At 47.6% G+C, this 17,047-nt stretch overlaps 1 protein-coding gene across 3 annotated transcripts in view; it reads right to left on the minus strand.

Moving 5' to 3' along the window:
* ERCC3 (ERCC excision repair 3, TFIIH core complex helicase subunit) overlaps window positions 1-17,047 on the minus strand; it is a 1,672,020-nt gene that overhangs the window by 1,570,355 nt on the left and 84,618 nt on the right. The gene's annotated exons all lie outside the window — the stretch shown is intronic.

Below are 17,047 nucleotides of genomic sequence, written 5' to 3' on the forward strand. Positions count from 1 at the left end.
CATACGATTTGGAATACTATCCCCTCGCCAGTCCTGGCGACGGGAATAGCATTCCACCCTTCTAGAGGGAGAAGACATGTTACTTTACTAAAACGCGGTTAATCCTAACCAGAGCCTTTGCATCACAAAATGGATGCTGCTGCCACCGACACAAGTCTGACCTCCTGCTGCTGACCGAAACTTGGCAGAGGATGCCTGGACAAAAGGTTTCCTGTCACAGGAAGGTGCTAGCACCACCCCAGACAGGAGATAGTGGATTGGGGCAGGGAGGGCTGAATAAAACTAGACACTGCCTGGGGCACACAAGGTGTCCCATGCATAGCCCAGTTCAAACGGGTGCTGGGGCACTCCAGCCCCAGCTCTGGCGCGAAACTGGACAAAGGGAAAGGGGTGTAACCACCCCCTTCCTGGGTCCCACCCATATAAGGGACCTAGCAGGTAATCCAGCCCCTTGATTTGGAATAAAGGTAGGAGCTGTGTCCTTAGAATTTAGATCAGGGGTTTCCAAACCGGTCCTGGAGGGCTGGATCCTTGCCAGATTTTTGGGATATCCCCATTGAGATACAAGTAGTAGTTTTAAAAATCTGGCATGTATCCGGCCCTCCTGGACCCCTGCTTTAGATTATCCTGACTAAAACTTTGAAACAGAACTCTGGACCCTTCGACATCCTACTCGACGTAGAAGACTGAAGAATCTCCCTTGTGGTCAAGGAGTGACCACCCTGCACAAGCAGGCACCATCAGCGCTCAAAGGTTTTCTTTGTTGTTGCTCTCGCCGGAGCTCCAATGACAGAGACCGACAAGAACCGTACTTCCAGACATTCAACAGCCCGATCCACAGTCCCAGCAAAGCTGAGACCCGTGGAGGCGGGGCCTGCACCTAAGCCGAAGAGGCCAGCGTAGCTATGGCGCAGGCTCCCATGCTCTAGGAAGAGCCCTGCGGTTGCTGCCAGGAGACTAAGTCCTGGTCCCGAGATGGGGGACCGGGTGAAGGCGGGCGCGAAGAGAGGGCAGGGCTCCCATGAGGTGAGAGCCCCTCTCACTGCCTGAAGACGCCCGCCGAGGCCCCCGTGAGCAAGGCGGGCGCGAAGAGAGGGCAGGGCTCCCATGAGGTGAGAGAGCCCCGCTCACTGCCTGAGGACGTCCGCCGAGGCCCCAGTGAACAAGGGAGAGCCCGGGCAGACTGCCTACCGAAGACAGCGTCCCCCGCCGCCTCCGGAGAGCAGCCGGTGAGTAGAGCTGCCCGGGAGGGGCGGGGGGAGGGAGAGTGCGCAGCTGATTCCCGCTGTGTGGTAAATAAATATTTACTGTATACTTAATTTCTATGCGGTATAAGTTCAAAAAAATAGCTCAATCAAAAATGAGAGGCAGAGTCCGTGGAGTCTGAGTTATAAGGGTTTTATTCCAATAATGGAATGGTTCGAACCATGGTATCATGTTCCATCACCACTAGGGTTCAGGAAGCGATAGACAATACTTTATTAACAGTGCACAATATATATAGTAAAAGCATACAATGGTGATGGATACAGAAGGCGTAACAGCTGAGAGAAACGAGATAAGAACACATGCGCGTAACAGAAGGCGTGCATGAGGGCGTACACGGAGGTGTGTGCTAGAAACGTCATTTGAAAAGTGTCACAAGTGGGTGGATTCATAGAGGAATCCTGCAGTGTCAGCAGAAACCTATGGCATAGATGCGCGCGCAGGCGGCATGACGTGAATTTGACGTGAAGTTGGAGGGTGCAGGGGACTTGACATTTAACCCTACTGAGTGGAGACAGAAGTCTGGCGTGTCAGAACAACCTAGACCCAAATCATATCTGATATCTTGTGTTTGGAGAACTGTACTATCTAGAGGTGAAAGTCTCTCGGGCAGAGGCTATTCTTTACTGACTGTTAGTGCGTGCATATGTGACTACGTGCAATGTGCGGGGGCCATGGGCCTACCATGGTAACGGGAGCAATGAATTACTTGCATAGAGACAGGAAGGCTTGACTCTTTACCCTGCAACCGGGGAACTGTTTACCTATTTCACTGGACTGGAATGTATTTGAGGAGCTGAACAGATAACTTGAAGGCAAAACACTGTCTTTGGCAGGCAGGCAGGCCGAGCCAGGCACCGCTCGCCGAGCAGGGAGTAAGGTAAAGGTCATGGATGCAGATCCGGGCTGCAGCTTTCAGAGGCAGAGATGACTTGAGAAGAGGTTTCGAGCCTCGAGTTCAGGGCCTAGCTCAATTGAGCCAGAAACGTGAAAAGTGCACCATGTAAAGACGTTGTCATGGCATACTTAAGAACCGAATTACCACTCCATTCATGGTGGATCTGATAGGGGACATGTTAACGTCGGTCGCAAATGTATTTGCGCCTTCATAGCTGGTCGAGGAGGGAAATTACATGCACTTTGAGCACGTACATGGAGTCGTTGGGGTACACGGTAGGGGACATATTTGACCATAAAAATTCTAATTACCTAATTCCCTCCTTGTCCCCTACGGACCCTTCATGATATATCAATCTTCATTAGTCCATCTATTTGTTCATATAACATCATTTGCTCTTCCTTTTTCAGGTGGGATTTAGAACGTGAACTGGAACGGGAAATACAAGCTGTGGCGCACAAGCCGCAAATCGCTGGCCCACATTGAAGACATAGACAACAACTGAATATTATGGCCAATATAATCCCTAGAAATGACAATAGCTTCCATCCCCAGGCTGTGAGTGTACTCCAGAACCAACTGGTGAATCTGGCTAGCGATCTTATGGAGACGGGATATGGCTTTATATACGGATGGTGCGTTTTCTGGAATGAAAACACAGCAACTCGATCCGATGACTCTACAAGCCCCGCCCCTATCTGCCAGGATGACGTCAAGGACGAGACGATTCTGAAGAACAACAAGTCTCATAGCAGATTGTTCCTCTGTTAAGTTGCCTAGTGCGGAAGTAGTTTCATTCACTACTGCCTCAAGGGTTCTTGTCAATTTGCGTATCAGTTTACTATTTGAGACAGTACCTAAATAAGGAAAGAAACCTTTATTGAAATCTGTGTATTGTTCCCATGCGGTTTCAGTATAGTCGACAATCGGGAGATCTCTCTTGGGCCTAACATGAATGAGATGGGAATTTCTGTGGTAATCAGGAGGGGCTAGAAAAACAGGTGGCAGTAGGAATGCAATGTAACAGGTACCATCCCAGTCTAGGGGCAAACGTATATAAGCTGTCTGACCACAAATGAAATAGGAATGTCGGGAAGCTTTGAATGTAGACTTGCCTTTATCACTGAATTCGATCACAGTAGTACATTCACTATGACCTAGGTGTACTGAACCATTCTTTCTGACACATAATTCACCTTTGACTGGTAATACTGACATAATGGGCAAGTCTGGTTTGGTTTCGGACTGGATATTCAGAATCATGAGGTTGAGTGTATAATTACCTAATCCATACACTTCGTTTTCCAGATCGGTCCCTGTCCTTTGGGGAAGACCCTCCTTGTCTGGGAAACATGCTTTATTCATGACTGTGTTCAGATTTCCCCATACCCAATTGCCCTGGAAAACCATGGAATCCGTATCTACAGAATTAATTAAACTAAACCATGCGCCACAGGAACCATTGTGTGTAAACGGGTACGGAAAGAGGGGCAGAACTCCCTTGTATTTCTGATAGGGAGGGAGTCGGCCACATATCCAACAATTTGTAGCATTGCTGGTCTGATGGGAATGGTGTAACATACTGATGAATGAATTGTTGCGCAGTGCAAGTCGATAAGATAGTTCGTGTGGAGGTAGTTCACTAAATGTGTGCTCTACAGTATCATTAAAAGAAGAGTGTGCAATAGGAAAGAACATATGTAATAACACACTTATGCCGATAATCGTAAGACTCAGAAAAAACATAATTAATAATGTAACGATGCAGTAACTGCGGAGAGATTTACAATGTTTCTGTTTTTTGATCTGTTTCTGTCTATCTCTCTCTCTATTGGGGTCTAACTTGTACATGTCAGGAACCTGTCTAACCGCTTCACCTAGGGGAGGACTTAAACAATTAAACTGTCTGACTTGCTAGACCTCAATTTCATTCGGAACTCCTGCTGAGGAGTTTTCTCTACCAGGGGGAGTTTGGTATCAGTGTCTGGAATGTGGCAGGGCTGGGAAACAGTTATTGGCGAGAGTCCATGGCATTTCTTGACGTGACTCGAGTGGAGCCAGCCCTTATGGCCCTCCACTTTGACTGCAGTCCTTGTTGTTAATAAAACTATCTTCGGCTCCTTCCAGCGGGGCTCCAGCGGACTCCTCCGATCGAAATTCCGGATATAAACTTGGTCGCCAGGGATGATCTGGTGTGGCTTCGCTTCGGTATTATCGGGAAAGGCTGCAGCAACCTGTGAACGACATGATTGTAGTGCAGACATCAAGGAAGCAAGGTAATCTGTCAACATAGTACTATCAACATCAGTAATCTTTCTCGGCATAGGCGTCCCCCACATATTAGGAGGTCTACCGAAGACCACCTCATACGGGGATAGCCCTGTCCTGGAATGGGCTACCATTCTCATATAAAAAAGTGCAACTGGCAAGGCAACTATCCAGTCCACACCTTTCTCGGCACAAATTTTAGCAAGGCGTGTTTTCAGGGTCTGATTGTGTCTCTCTACTAATCCGGCTGCTTCGGGATGTCTAACACAGTGGAACTTCCATTGGTAACCTAGCAGGAGTGATACCTGCTTCATAAGATCGGACGAGAATGGCTGACCATTATCGGAGTACACGACACGGGGCAAACCGTACCGTGGGAAGAATTCACGAACTAACTGCTTGGCAGTGGTCGGGGCAGTATAATCGGGGACTGGATATGCTTCTGTCCAACGGGATAGGGCACATACAACTACGAGGACATATTTAAAACCTCGGCATCTGTCCATCTGGATATAATCCATCTGGAGGACTTCAAAAGGATGATCAGGAGGATGAAATCCACCCTGTTCCACGGGGACACCTTTTCCTGGATTGAACTGACAACAGATCATGCAAGTACGCACTTTCTGTTTTGCTGCTGCTCGTAAATGTTTGTTGTACCAGAGATTCTGTAAACTGTCTAACATGGCTTTTTCTCCTAAATGTGCTGGACTATGTGCTGTGGTAATCATAACTTGAACCATTGAGTCGGGGAGAAACCATGAGGCCCCTCCCTTTGTCATCCATCCCTGGTCTGTCTGGATCCCTCCTAATTCAGTCCATTTCTTGATTTCGTCTGGAGTGGCATGTGTCTGTATGTCGAGTACTTCTAGAATGGGATCCTTAACTGTCATGCAACGCGTCAGTGTAGTTACATCGATCTGTGTCATATCAGCCGTATTTGTATGAGTCAGAGCTGTGTGTTTTGCTGTTTGATCTGCCAGGTCGTTACCCTGGGAAATAGTGTCCGTGACTTTAGTATGTGCTTTGCACTTCATGATGGCTATGGCTGAAGGCAAATGTATTGCTTCTAACAATGCTTGAATGAGGGGACCATGCTGGATCTTGGCTCCGTGAGAGGTCAAAAAACCTCTTTCTTGCCACAGAACACCGAAGTCGTGTACGACTCCAAATGCATAACGTGAGTCTGTGTATATGTTAACGTTCCTGTTCTTGGCTAGTATACAGGCTCGAGTCAGAGCGATGAGCTCTGCAGCTTGAGCGGACAGTGTATCAATACGGTGTGTTTCTTTGACTTCAGTTTCAGTGGTCACTGCATAGGCGGCCACTAATTTTCCTGTGCTTGTTCTCATACATGAACCATCCACGTAAAGTGTCAGGTCTGGGTTGGTCAATGCAACATCTGTCAAGTCTCGTCGGGGCTTCGTTACGGCATTAATGATCTCCACACAGTCATGTGGAGCTGGATCAGTTGTACTCGAGGGTAACAATGTGGCAGGATTGAGTATGTTGCAGCGTCTGATTTCTATGTGTGGCTGGAATAATGTCAGTTCATAACCTGTCAGTCGTGCTATAGTCAAGTGTTGAGTCTGTGTTCTGTTTAAGAGAACTTCCACGGAATGTGGAACTTGTACTGTCAGTTGATGGCCTAATACTATGGAGTCACTTTGTCTGATTGCTAGAGCTGTTGCTGCCACTGATTTTAGGCACGCAGGCAGAGCCTGGGCCACTGGATCTAATGTACTAGAAAAGTAAGCACAAGGCTTATGTGAGCCTGCTTGGTCTTGTGTGAGGACAGATAATGCTGTGCCATCACGTTCAGTAACAGAGTATAAAAGGTTTGCTGTAACATGGTGTCGCTAAAACTGGTGCTTGACATAAAGCTTTCTTTAATTCATCAAAGGCCTGTGTGTGTTCCTGAGTCCAGGGGAGGACAGTCGAAGTCGCTGCCTCCTGTGTTGTCAACTGTATAAGTGGCTTAGCTAGGTATGCGTACTGAGGAATCCATTGTCTACAGTAAGAGGTGAGGCCAATAAAGGCCCGCACTTCCTTTTGTGTCTTAGGGTGCGGAAGACGTGCAATTAATTGAATACGATCAGGTGTTAACTGCCTACCCCACTTGGACAGCAAGTGCCCAAGGTAAACCACTTGCTAGGCACAGAATTGCAGCTTCGAAGGGGACACCTTGTGCCCCTTGTCAGCCAGGAAGTTCAAGACGGTCAGTGATGCATGTTCACATTCTGGTTCGCTTCGGGCGGTGATCAGTAGATCATCGACGTACTGGAGTAGGGCAGTGTTAGTAGGCATGTGAATACTGTCAAGTTGTCTTTTCAAAGCTTGGCTATAGATGCTGGGGCTTTCTGTGAATCCTTGAGGTGCGTGTGTAAATTTGAAGCTACGGCCATTTAAACAGAATCCGAAAAGATACTGGCTTTCGGGATCAATAGGGACACTAAAGAAGGCATTCTTGAGATCGATTACAGTAAAGAACGTCGCCTCTGAATCAATAGCAGTCAATAAGGAAGAGATGTCTGGAACCACAGGGTACTGTGGTACAATGCATTTATTCAATTCTCGTAAATCGATCACTAGTCGATAAACTGGAGGTGCATTTGGGTCAGTGCGTTTAAGAATCGGAATGATAGGGGAATTACAAACATTGGAGTCCGTTTCTACAACCACTCCTTGTGCAATGAGCTCGTCAATGATTTTCAGTAAAGCCACTACAGCATCAGGTGGTAACTTGTATTGTCGGATCCGAGGCAGTACAACTCCTGTCTTGAGAGTAACTCGATATGGTGTAATGTGCATACAACCTACATCAGTTGGGCCTTTGGCCCACAAATGTTCTGGTACATTTTTCAATCTAGCATCAAAATCTCGTAATACATAGTGACCTTTAAAGTCACGCAAGAATAATCCAACTCCTTCCGGAGAACAACATATCACTGCTCCTAGAGCCTTCAACGTCTTGATGCCAAGTAGATTTTCAGGACACGATTTTGTAAGCAACAAATCTGTAGTTCGTGATAACGGACCAACTGCTAAGGGAACAGGTTTCGATACTTCATTAACAGTAGGCTTTCCTGAAAATCCAAGGGAAACATTCTGTGAGCCTGAGAGGGGTGCCCCTGGAACCTCGTTATGACTAATAGTTGTTCTGCTTGCCCCCGTATCAATCAAAAACTTTCTATCCTTCCCTAATACTTGACTATGTACATAAGGACCCTCTTGATCTACAGGAACCTCAATAAGAGGCAAGCCAACCTCCCTCTCTAGGCTGTTTCATGTGTACTGCTGATAATCGGGGTAATCAGATTGTGCATACTGATACATCTGCTGTGTGACATGCTGTGTCGCGGCAATGGGCTGTGGTTGTGGTACCGCTACGGTCTGTTGTGGTACAGGCATAGGCCGTACATTCTGTGGAATAGGTTGTAGGACCTGAGGTTGGGTCTGGTCCTGTCTAGGAAGACGTGGTCTCTCTTTAGTTTTACCTGTTGCTATATTGTGTTTCAGAACTGCACAATCATTAACATAGTGACCTGGCTGTTTACAATAGTTACATGTCCCTTTAATAGGAGCAGCCGAATTATTGGACTGTGTCATACCCCTTTTCTGACCGTCAGCTGGAACTGACTGAGCAACTAGCATTTTCATGTCTTTCATACGTCTCTGTTCGTGGTCATGTTCCTCTCTAATCCTATTCTGGTGGTATTGTAACATTTGTAACATTTGGGAAGGCGTATTTGCTTGCCATGTGCTTTCGACTTTCAATACACGGTTCTTAACCTGTGGTAGAGAATTCTCAACTAATTTGGTTACAAAAAGATGTGGGTAAGACTCGCTACTTGTTCTCAGGCCACTATTAATAATAAAACATTTCTCAAATCTAGAATAAAAATCACTAGTGTCTTCATCGTGTTTCTGTTTACAGGCTGAGATTGCATCCCAATCCTCCTTTTTAGTTGTCAATAATCTTGGCAGGACCTGTACTAATAATCCTGGTAATGCTTTAGCTTTTTCCCCAAGGCCTAAACCCGGGGTACGTCCAGTCTCCTCGGTTTCTAATTCGGCCCAAACAATCTTTTTGTCTCCCACCTCCCATTCTTTTTCTTTCAGTTTTTCGTGAATACCGGCAGGCAGTAACACTTTCAATATTTTCATAATGTCTGGATAAGTGTAGTCCCCCATGAGTAACATGTCCTTTATTTCATGGTGGAAACCTGCAGGGTCTTTATCATGACTGGGCACTATTTTCTTCATTTCCAATAATTCCATTTTAGTTATGGGCGTGTATACGAATACACGTTCAAGGGTATCATCAGGTTTCCGAATTGGGTGTACTTCTCGTAACGGATTCTGTCTGTCTATGTAAAACATTTTCCTTTCTGGGGGTGGAGCTGAAACATACTGTGGATTCAAGAAGGCATTATATCTGTGTCGTTGTTCTAGAATTACTTTAATTAAGTCTGTACCTAGGCCTCCCCACTTATTCAAGAGTAGTTCTATTAATACATCAGGTAGGGGACCTGGGTCAGAATGTTGGCTTTGGTACAATATAATGAGATGTTGAATCATGTACATACCAGCTAGTCGCTGTTCATCTGGGGAAAGATTCAAAAATGTTTGCGCTACTGCATCATCATTATATGTGCTAGATTTGTCAGCCCATTGTACTGCTGACCGGGCTAGTTCTTGTTCATCCATGGAATGGAGTACGTGGTACCCCATTCGGTTTTGAAGTACTCTATCGGTAGCTTGAAACATATGTTCAGGAGAACTCGGATTCGACATAGCAGAGAGAAAAAGTCTCTTGCTTTCTGGACGTATTGCTTTATTAAAGGGTCTTCCCTTACCTACATATGCTATTAATGCCGTATTCCCTGGTTCACCCTCCTCTGACGACTCATTCTTGTCCGCTTCTGCTTCCCTTTCAGCTGTCTCTTTTTCATGTAATACTATGATTTCCTTACGGATCTTTCTGTACATGGCCTCTATACATTTCTGTTTATCATGTTTCCAGTCTGCTATATTCTGACCCCATTTGGCTAGTCCATCCAACTCTTCTTTGGTTACCCCAGGCCGATTTCGTTCTCTTATCAAACAGTTTATGAGGAAGCGTAATATCAGGCCTTGAGTGTCTACTTTCTGGTGTGCCATTGCCTCACTAATACTTTCCGGACCCTCCCCCGTTTGAATAAAATGATAGATTTTATCTAGATGGTCTGTCATTCCTGATAATAACATTAAATAGTCTGTAACTCGTCGTATACGTAGCGATGCTAGCATCATGGTTCCGTCTTTTCCGGGTACTGGATCATATCTGCAGTCTGTAAGGTACTGTTTAAGAGTGTCATGTGTGATTGGTTTCGGAGTACGTTGCATCGCTAATTCCCTAACAGTCATTCGATGTACTGGTGGCGGGGTCCGAAAATGACCTCCTGCTGCACCTCCTGAAGCGTGACCGTCAGGCTGACCGCCAGCCATCGTTGGCTGCGTCGTTACGGGCGGTAATGTAGCTGGTACAGTATGTACAGTAGGTAGGCCCTGGGGGAAAGGATTCCCAGGTCCAACGACGGGAACAGTTGCAGGAGGAACAGTAGGGGGAAACGTAACATGGGAACGAGGGGGTGGCGTAACTTGAACAGCAGGTTGATCTGCCGGAGCGGGCAGATGTGCATTATTAACGGGCGGTAGGTTAGTATATGCTGGAGCTACATCGTCTAAATAGGAAGAAAGGAAAATATCTGCTGCGGTCTTATGACGTACTGTAGTCGAAACCAATGGAGGGGGCAGATCTTTCGGTATTTCCGGGGTCGCTTTGGGCAGGCCCTCGGCCAGGACTGGATACAGTCCCGTAATAATTGCATTACTCTGTCTGTCGTGTTGTTCCATTCTGACTCGCTCTCCTTCTTCTATTAGTTCTTTTTCTCTAGCTTTTTCGGAATCCCCTCTGCTTTTCTCTGTTTTCCTAAACGCCTTTTCTGTCCGTCTATGTGATTCTTTACGCCATAATTCAATGGCATCTTTCTGTGATTGTCTAGCTTTCTTTTTCCATAACGCTTTTTCTACTCTCATGATGCACTCGGCATCCCACGTCCCTGTAACGGGCCATCTCTGATTCTCTGCCAAGTCCTTCGTGTAGTCCACCCACAAATCTAGATATAATATGGCATCTAAGCCGTGCTTGTGGTACATAAAATGTCCAGGAGTGTCCCTGGGTGGGATGGGAACTGCTTCTTCAAGAATCCCTTTCCTAGTCCCTATCTGTCGTAACTTCGAGAACAAAGGCATTGCTACTTCGATCGAGACACTATACACAATAAACACAGTAAAAATGCAAACATTCACTCATACCACGACATTAACCACATTGAAACATTTCGAACATATATTGACTACCCACTACTTCTATAACGAGAACAAAATTGAATCGTAAAATACAAGAATTTCTTGATATACTGCTAAACAGTACAGATACACTGCTAAAACAGTGCAGACCAGGTCTGTGTACCCAAACCCGTCTTGACCGGATACAAATTAATGCACCCGTCTTGATGCGTCCCCAGCAACGGTACTCACCGGGAAGCACGGAACAGAAGGCCTCAGAAACTCGTCTGGACTGGACCGGACTGGACTGGACTCGACACGTGACGCAGGTACTTCAGAACTGGTGGGCCTCTAGACACTTCGGACCTTGCTCTCTCGGCTGGGCTCTGGTCGGGATCCTCCGCACTCCTCACCGCCTCGTCTGGATGTCGATCGCAGTCTCCGTCACCTCCGTAGGCCTGAGGGAGATACAGGAAAACCTGCGGGTACGCGTAGAAGTCCGTCACGGCTGTGGCAGGGGGCGAGGCCTGCGACATCGCCGGCGCGTGGGGTGGGGAGGGGGTCCCTATTCGGGCGCCAAATTATGTGGTAAATAAATATTTACCGTATACTTAATTTCTATGCGGTATAAGTTCAAAAAAATAGCTCAATCAAAAATGAGAGGCAGAGTCCGTGGAGTCTGAGTTATAAGGGTTTTATTCCAATAATGGAATGGTTCGAACCATGGTATCATGTTCCATCACCACTAGGGTTCAGGAAGGGATAGACAATACTTTATTAACAGTGCACAATATATATAGTAAAAGCATACAATGGTGATGGATACAGAAGGCGTAACAGCTGAGAGAAACGAGATAAGAACACATGTGCGTAACAGAAGGCGTGCATGAGGGCGTACACGGAGGTGTGTGCTAGAAACGTCATTTGAAAAGTGTCACAAGTGGGTGGATTCATAGAGGAATCCTGCAGTGTCAGCAGAAACCTATGGCATAGATGCGCGCGCAGGCGGCATGACGTGAATTTGACGTGAAGTTGGAGGGTGCAGGGGACTTGACATTTAACCCTACTGAGTGGAGACAGAAGTCTGGCGTGTCAGAACAACCTAGACCCAAATCATATCTGATATCTTGTGTTTGGAGAACTGTACTATCTAGAGGTGAAAGTCTCTCGGGCAGAGGCTATTCTTTACTGACTGTTAGTGCGTGCATATGTGACTACGTGCAATGTGCGGGGGCCATGGGCCTACCATGGTAACGGGAGCAATGAATTACTTGCATAGAGACAGGAAGGCTTGACTCTTTACCCTGCAACCGGGGAACTGTTTACCTATTTCACTGGACTGGAATGTATTTGAGGAGCTGAACAGATAACTTGAAGGCAAAACACTGTCTTTGGCAGGCAGGCAGGCCGAGCCAGGCACCGCTCGCCGAGCAGGGAGTAAGGTAAAGGTCATGGATGCAGATCCGGGCTGCAGCTTTCAGAGGCAGAGATGACTTGAGAAGAGGTTTCGAGCCTCGAGTTCAGGGCCTAGCTCAATTGAGCCAGAAACGTGAAAAGTGCACCATGTAAAGACGTTGGCATGGCATACTTAAGAACCGAATTACCACTCCATTCATGGTGGATCTGATAGGGGACATGTTAACGTCGGACGCAAATGTATTTGCGCCTTCATAGCTGGTCGAGGAGGGAAATTACATGCACTTTGAGCACGTACATGGAGTCGTTGGGGTACACGGTAGGGGACATATTTGACCATAAAAATTCTAATTACCTCAGCTGCCCCGGTGACCACAGAGATAGGGCGGCTCCGGATGGCAGTGGCTGCCCCACCGTTCTTCCTGAGCCTACGAGGCTCCAACGAGGGGCATATCTTACTTGAGGGCCCACGAGAGGCTCCAGGGGCATTTTTTGTATTTTGAGTCCACCGAGTGGGGCTCCAACTATGGCATTATTGTATTATTAAGCCCACGAGACTCCCGGGGGCATTATTGTATTTTTAGCCACGAGTGCCCCAGGGGCCACATGCTGATTTTCAGAGCCTAGAGGGCTCCAACGATGGGGGCATTTATTTCCTTAAGGAGCCAGAGTGCTCCAAGTCACCCAGTTGTTTCTGAGCCAGAGGGCTCCTACGTGGTGCACTGTTCATTCCTAGAGCCTAGAGGGCTCCCAAGATGCACATATGTTTGTTCCAGAGCCCAAGGGCCCCAACCTTTTGCGCAGTCTTTGTCCTGGGGGCCAGTGAGGGCCCATGCCGCAGTCTTGATTCTACAGCTGCCTAGCAAGTAGTGGGCAGCTGCACCTCTTTAGGTTCTTCTCTTTCTAGGGGACTTGTTCTTTGGACTTAGGACTGAGTCGCACTCATTCATCCCTACGCTGGACTTCCCCAGCTGTGCAGCACTTAGTGCCAGCTGCAGAGTTTAGGCCCTCTTCTATCCCTGTCCCCAGCTGCCCAGCAAGTAGTGGGCAGCTGCTACGTTTAGGTTTTTGGCGCAGTGGCACAACCTGGACTTTGTTGTGAGCTATGTGCTCCTTAGGGTGACTAGGAAATGTACTGTGTGTTGTATGTGCTGCGCACCCTGTGTTCTGGTACCTCTGAATGTGTTTTCATGCATCATGTTCAAAGTTTCTTTTCTACACCGCTGAATGTATGTTTATGCATCATGTGTTTTTCCCTATACCTCTGAATGTTGTGATGCATCATGTGTAATGTTCTTATGCCTATACCCCTAAATGTATAGTGATATTATTATTATAAGGGTTTTGTAGAGCGCCTAGTAACCCGAAAGCATCCCAGCGCTAAAGATCCGGACAGCACAAGAGGGGGGAAAGCAGGGACAAAAAGAGGGGGGGGGGGGGGAGATTAGAATCAGGGAAAGAGGTGCGTTTTCAGTAATTTCGTAAACCGGAGGTGGTCTTGTTCCGTCCTTAGTTTGCGGGGGAGGGAGTTCCAGAGGATGGCTGTGTTCACGGAGAAGCGCAGTCCTCCTGTGCGCGCCTCTGTGAACTGTGATGAGATGTTCGTGGTCAGAGCGGAGGGATCTAGCAGCCTTGTAGGGCCTGATAAAGTTTTTAAGAATGGGGGGACCTTTGTCCTGTAGGGTTTTATGAGCCAAACAAAGAGCTTTGAATTTCACTCTTTCTCTCACCGGGAGCCCGTGGAGGAGCTTCAGAGCTGGTTTGGCCGAGGATCTAGCCGAGGTGTTGGTGAGAAGCCGGGCTGCGGCGTTCTGGATCCTTTGTAATTTGTTAAAGGCGGCTTCGGGTGCACCCAGATAGATGTCATTGCTGTAATCCAGCCTAGATAGAATGAGGCCCTGGATGAGCAATTTACGGGAGATGGGAGGTAGCAGAGGCAGGATTTTCCTAACTGATCTGAGGAGCCCGAAACAGGTCCCAGCGGTTTTCTTGGCCTGGGTTTTGAAGGACAGGTCACTCTCAAGCCAGATTCCCAGGCTCTTGATCTCGATTTTGGGTGAAGGGGGTTCACCCAAGCAGGGGAGACAGATATTGGGGGGAAGAGAAAGCTTATTTTGCCCAAGGAGCAAGATTTCCGTCTTGGACCCGTTGAGTTTCAACGCTGAGTTGTTTATCCACCCCTGGATTTCGGAGAGGCAGCTGTGGAGGTTCGCTGGTTCTTGGCTGGGATGGGATAGGGACACCACTAACTGGGTGTCATCCGCGTAGCTGATGATTTTCCCACCAAACGGGGTAACCACCTCCTCCAATGGGGACATGTAGACATTAAATAATGTCGGGCTTAATGAAGAGCCCTGTGGCACTCCACATTGGAGGGGGATTGTCGGAGAGCGATGTCGTTCTCCCAGACCTGGAAAGAGTGGTGGTTAAGGAATGTTAATGTTAATGTTAATATTAATTTATTAAGCGCTCGTACGCCCTGGGGCTTCATGGCGCTATAGGAAGGAACACAGCGCATCGGTTAAAAATAGAGATTAAGCAGCTTAGCAATAAGCCTGGGAGAATAGCCAGGTTTTGAGGGAGTGTCTGAAACTCAGAATGTTATCGCTCAGTTTCAGTTGAAGAGGAAGGGAGTTCCAGAAGGTGGCTGCAAGATGGTGAAAGCAGCAACCTCCAAGACGCTTCCTCTTATAAGAGGGGACGATCAGAAGGGATTTGTGAGTGGACCGGAGATTGCGGGAAGGGTCATATCTGATGAATAGATCTCTGATAAACTGAGGGCCAGAGTCATGTAGGGACTTAAATAAGATGCACCCCGTTTTAAAAGCTACTCGCTGCTCGACAGGCAGCCAGTGTAGCTGTTTCAACCCTGATCTGACAGACTGCCTTTTAGAGAGGTTCAGAATAAGTCTGGCAGCCTGGTTTTGAACCAGCTGGAGGCGTTTTAACTCTCCAATTTGGAGCCCGAGGTAAAGGCTGTTGGAGAAGTCCAGTCTAGACAGGACCAGGGCAATGACGATCTGAGTAAGGGCAGCCGGAGAAAAAAAGCAGGCAATTTTCTTGATTTTCTTCAGTTGAAAGAAGCTGGATGACACCACCGCGCCTACCTGTCTTTTCAGGGACAGATCCTCGCTGATAAGAACTCCCAAACTTTTAACTGAAGAAGACTTAGAGGGAGGGGCCCCCATGCTAGATGGCCAAAAGCTAGGGTTCCAACTAAGTGCACTCTGCCCAGGCAAGACCAATTTAGTCTTGCCTGGGTTGAGTTTCAAATGATTGCAGCTCATCCAACTCTGGATATGAGACATGGTATTTTGAAATTCCTCCACTGAGTCCTTGGTGTTTAAAGGGAAGATGAGCTGCAAGTCATCTGCATAGTTGAAGATGGTAACTTTCGCTTTCCTAAGAGAGTACAGTAGGGGGCGTAGGTATAAATTAAAAAGTAAAGGTGACAATGATGAGCCCTGAGGTACTCCACAGGTGGTAGGTATAGTGGGAGCTGTGAAAGAGCCCAATCTAACAGATTGAGTGCGGCCGGTAATGAATGAGCGGATCCAGCTCAGCGCAGGGCCACTGAGACCTGCTTGTTCGACACGGTTGACCAAGATGGTATAGTCAACCGTGTCGAACGCAGCCGAAAGGTCCAGTAGCACCAGGGCCTGGTGGATCCCCTTATCCGCATTCCGCCTCAAGGTATTTTGTACTGAAAGGATAACTGCCTCAGTTGAATGACATGGGCGGAAACCCGCTTGGTTAGGTGCAAGGTATTCTGTTTCTTCAACAAATTTGGAGATACTGTCACAGACATTGATGGAATGATGCGAGCCACGCAAGGGCAGTGCCCTCCACGCCGCTGTGTCTGAGTCGCTGGATAAGGACCTGGTGGTTGACAGTGTCGAAGGCCGCACTGAGGTCCAGGAGGATCACTGCCACTGATCCTCCTGCGTCCAGAATGCATCTGGCCTCCTCCACTGCCGCCAGGAGGGCGGTGTCCGTGCCCTGACCCGGGCGGAATCCAGTCTGCGAGCTTTTGAGCAGGTTGTTAGACTCCAGATACTGGGAGAGCTTTTTATTTACAAATTTTTCTGCGATTTTACTAACAGCGGGGAGGAGGGAGATTGGCCTGTAATTGGCCATATCTAAGGGGTCCAGGAGAGGTTTTTTCAGGAGGGCCTTGACAACGGCCGCTTTCCAGCTGGGGGGGACCTTACCCTGAAGTAAAGATAAGTTGATGAGGTCAGTGAGAGGGGGGGTGATTGTGGGAGACACTTTTTTAAGAATTCGGATGGGCACCGGGTCACTGGGGGAGCCACTTTTGATCGAGGCAAACGTGGTTGAGACCTCTTCGTTGGTTATAGGGCCGAAGGTGTTAAGGTGGATGGTGGCTGGGACAGGTTTGAAGCATCCCGCGTCGTTAGAGCTGTGGCCGGCAGGGGGTAGAGTGGCGAGAATTTTCTGGATTTTCTCGTCAAAGTATTTTGCTAATTTTTGGCATTTGTCCTCAGGGGAGTTGGGATTTGAGAAATTCCCTGGAGTAGGCTCTGGTACTTTGAGTAGTTCTTTTAGGATGATGAAGGTTTCCCTGGCAGAACATGAGGATTTTTTTATTCTTTCGTCAAAGAATAGGCTTTTGGTGTTACGAACCGCGAGTTTATACTTTAAGGAGGCCCGGAAGGCATCTTTTTTGACTGAGGATTTGATACTTAGGTGGTTGTTCCATCCTAGTACAGGTGTTGCTAGTGAGTTCCTGGTTCCCTGCGTGACATTCTCCTAAGGTGGTTAGGGTTGCGTAGGCGGTACTTACCTTTTGCCAGTGGTTACTGGTTGTGTGCTACATGTGTTATTTGGTGCTACAGTTATGAAATG

The sequence above is a fragment of the Lissotriton vulgaris genome, chromosome 3_1 (genome assembly GCF_964263255.1).
Source record: "Lissotriton vulgaris chromosome 3_1, aLisVul1.2, whole genome shotgun sequence".
NCBI lineage: Eukaryota > Metazoa > Chordata > Amphibia > Caudata > Salamandridae > Lissotriton > Lissotriton vulgaris.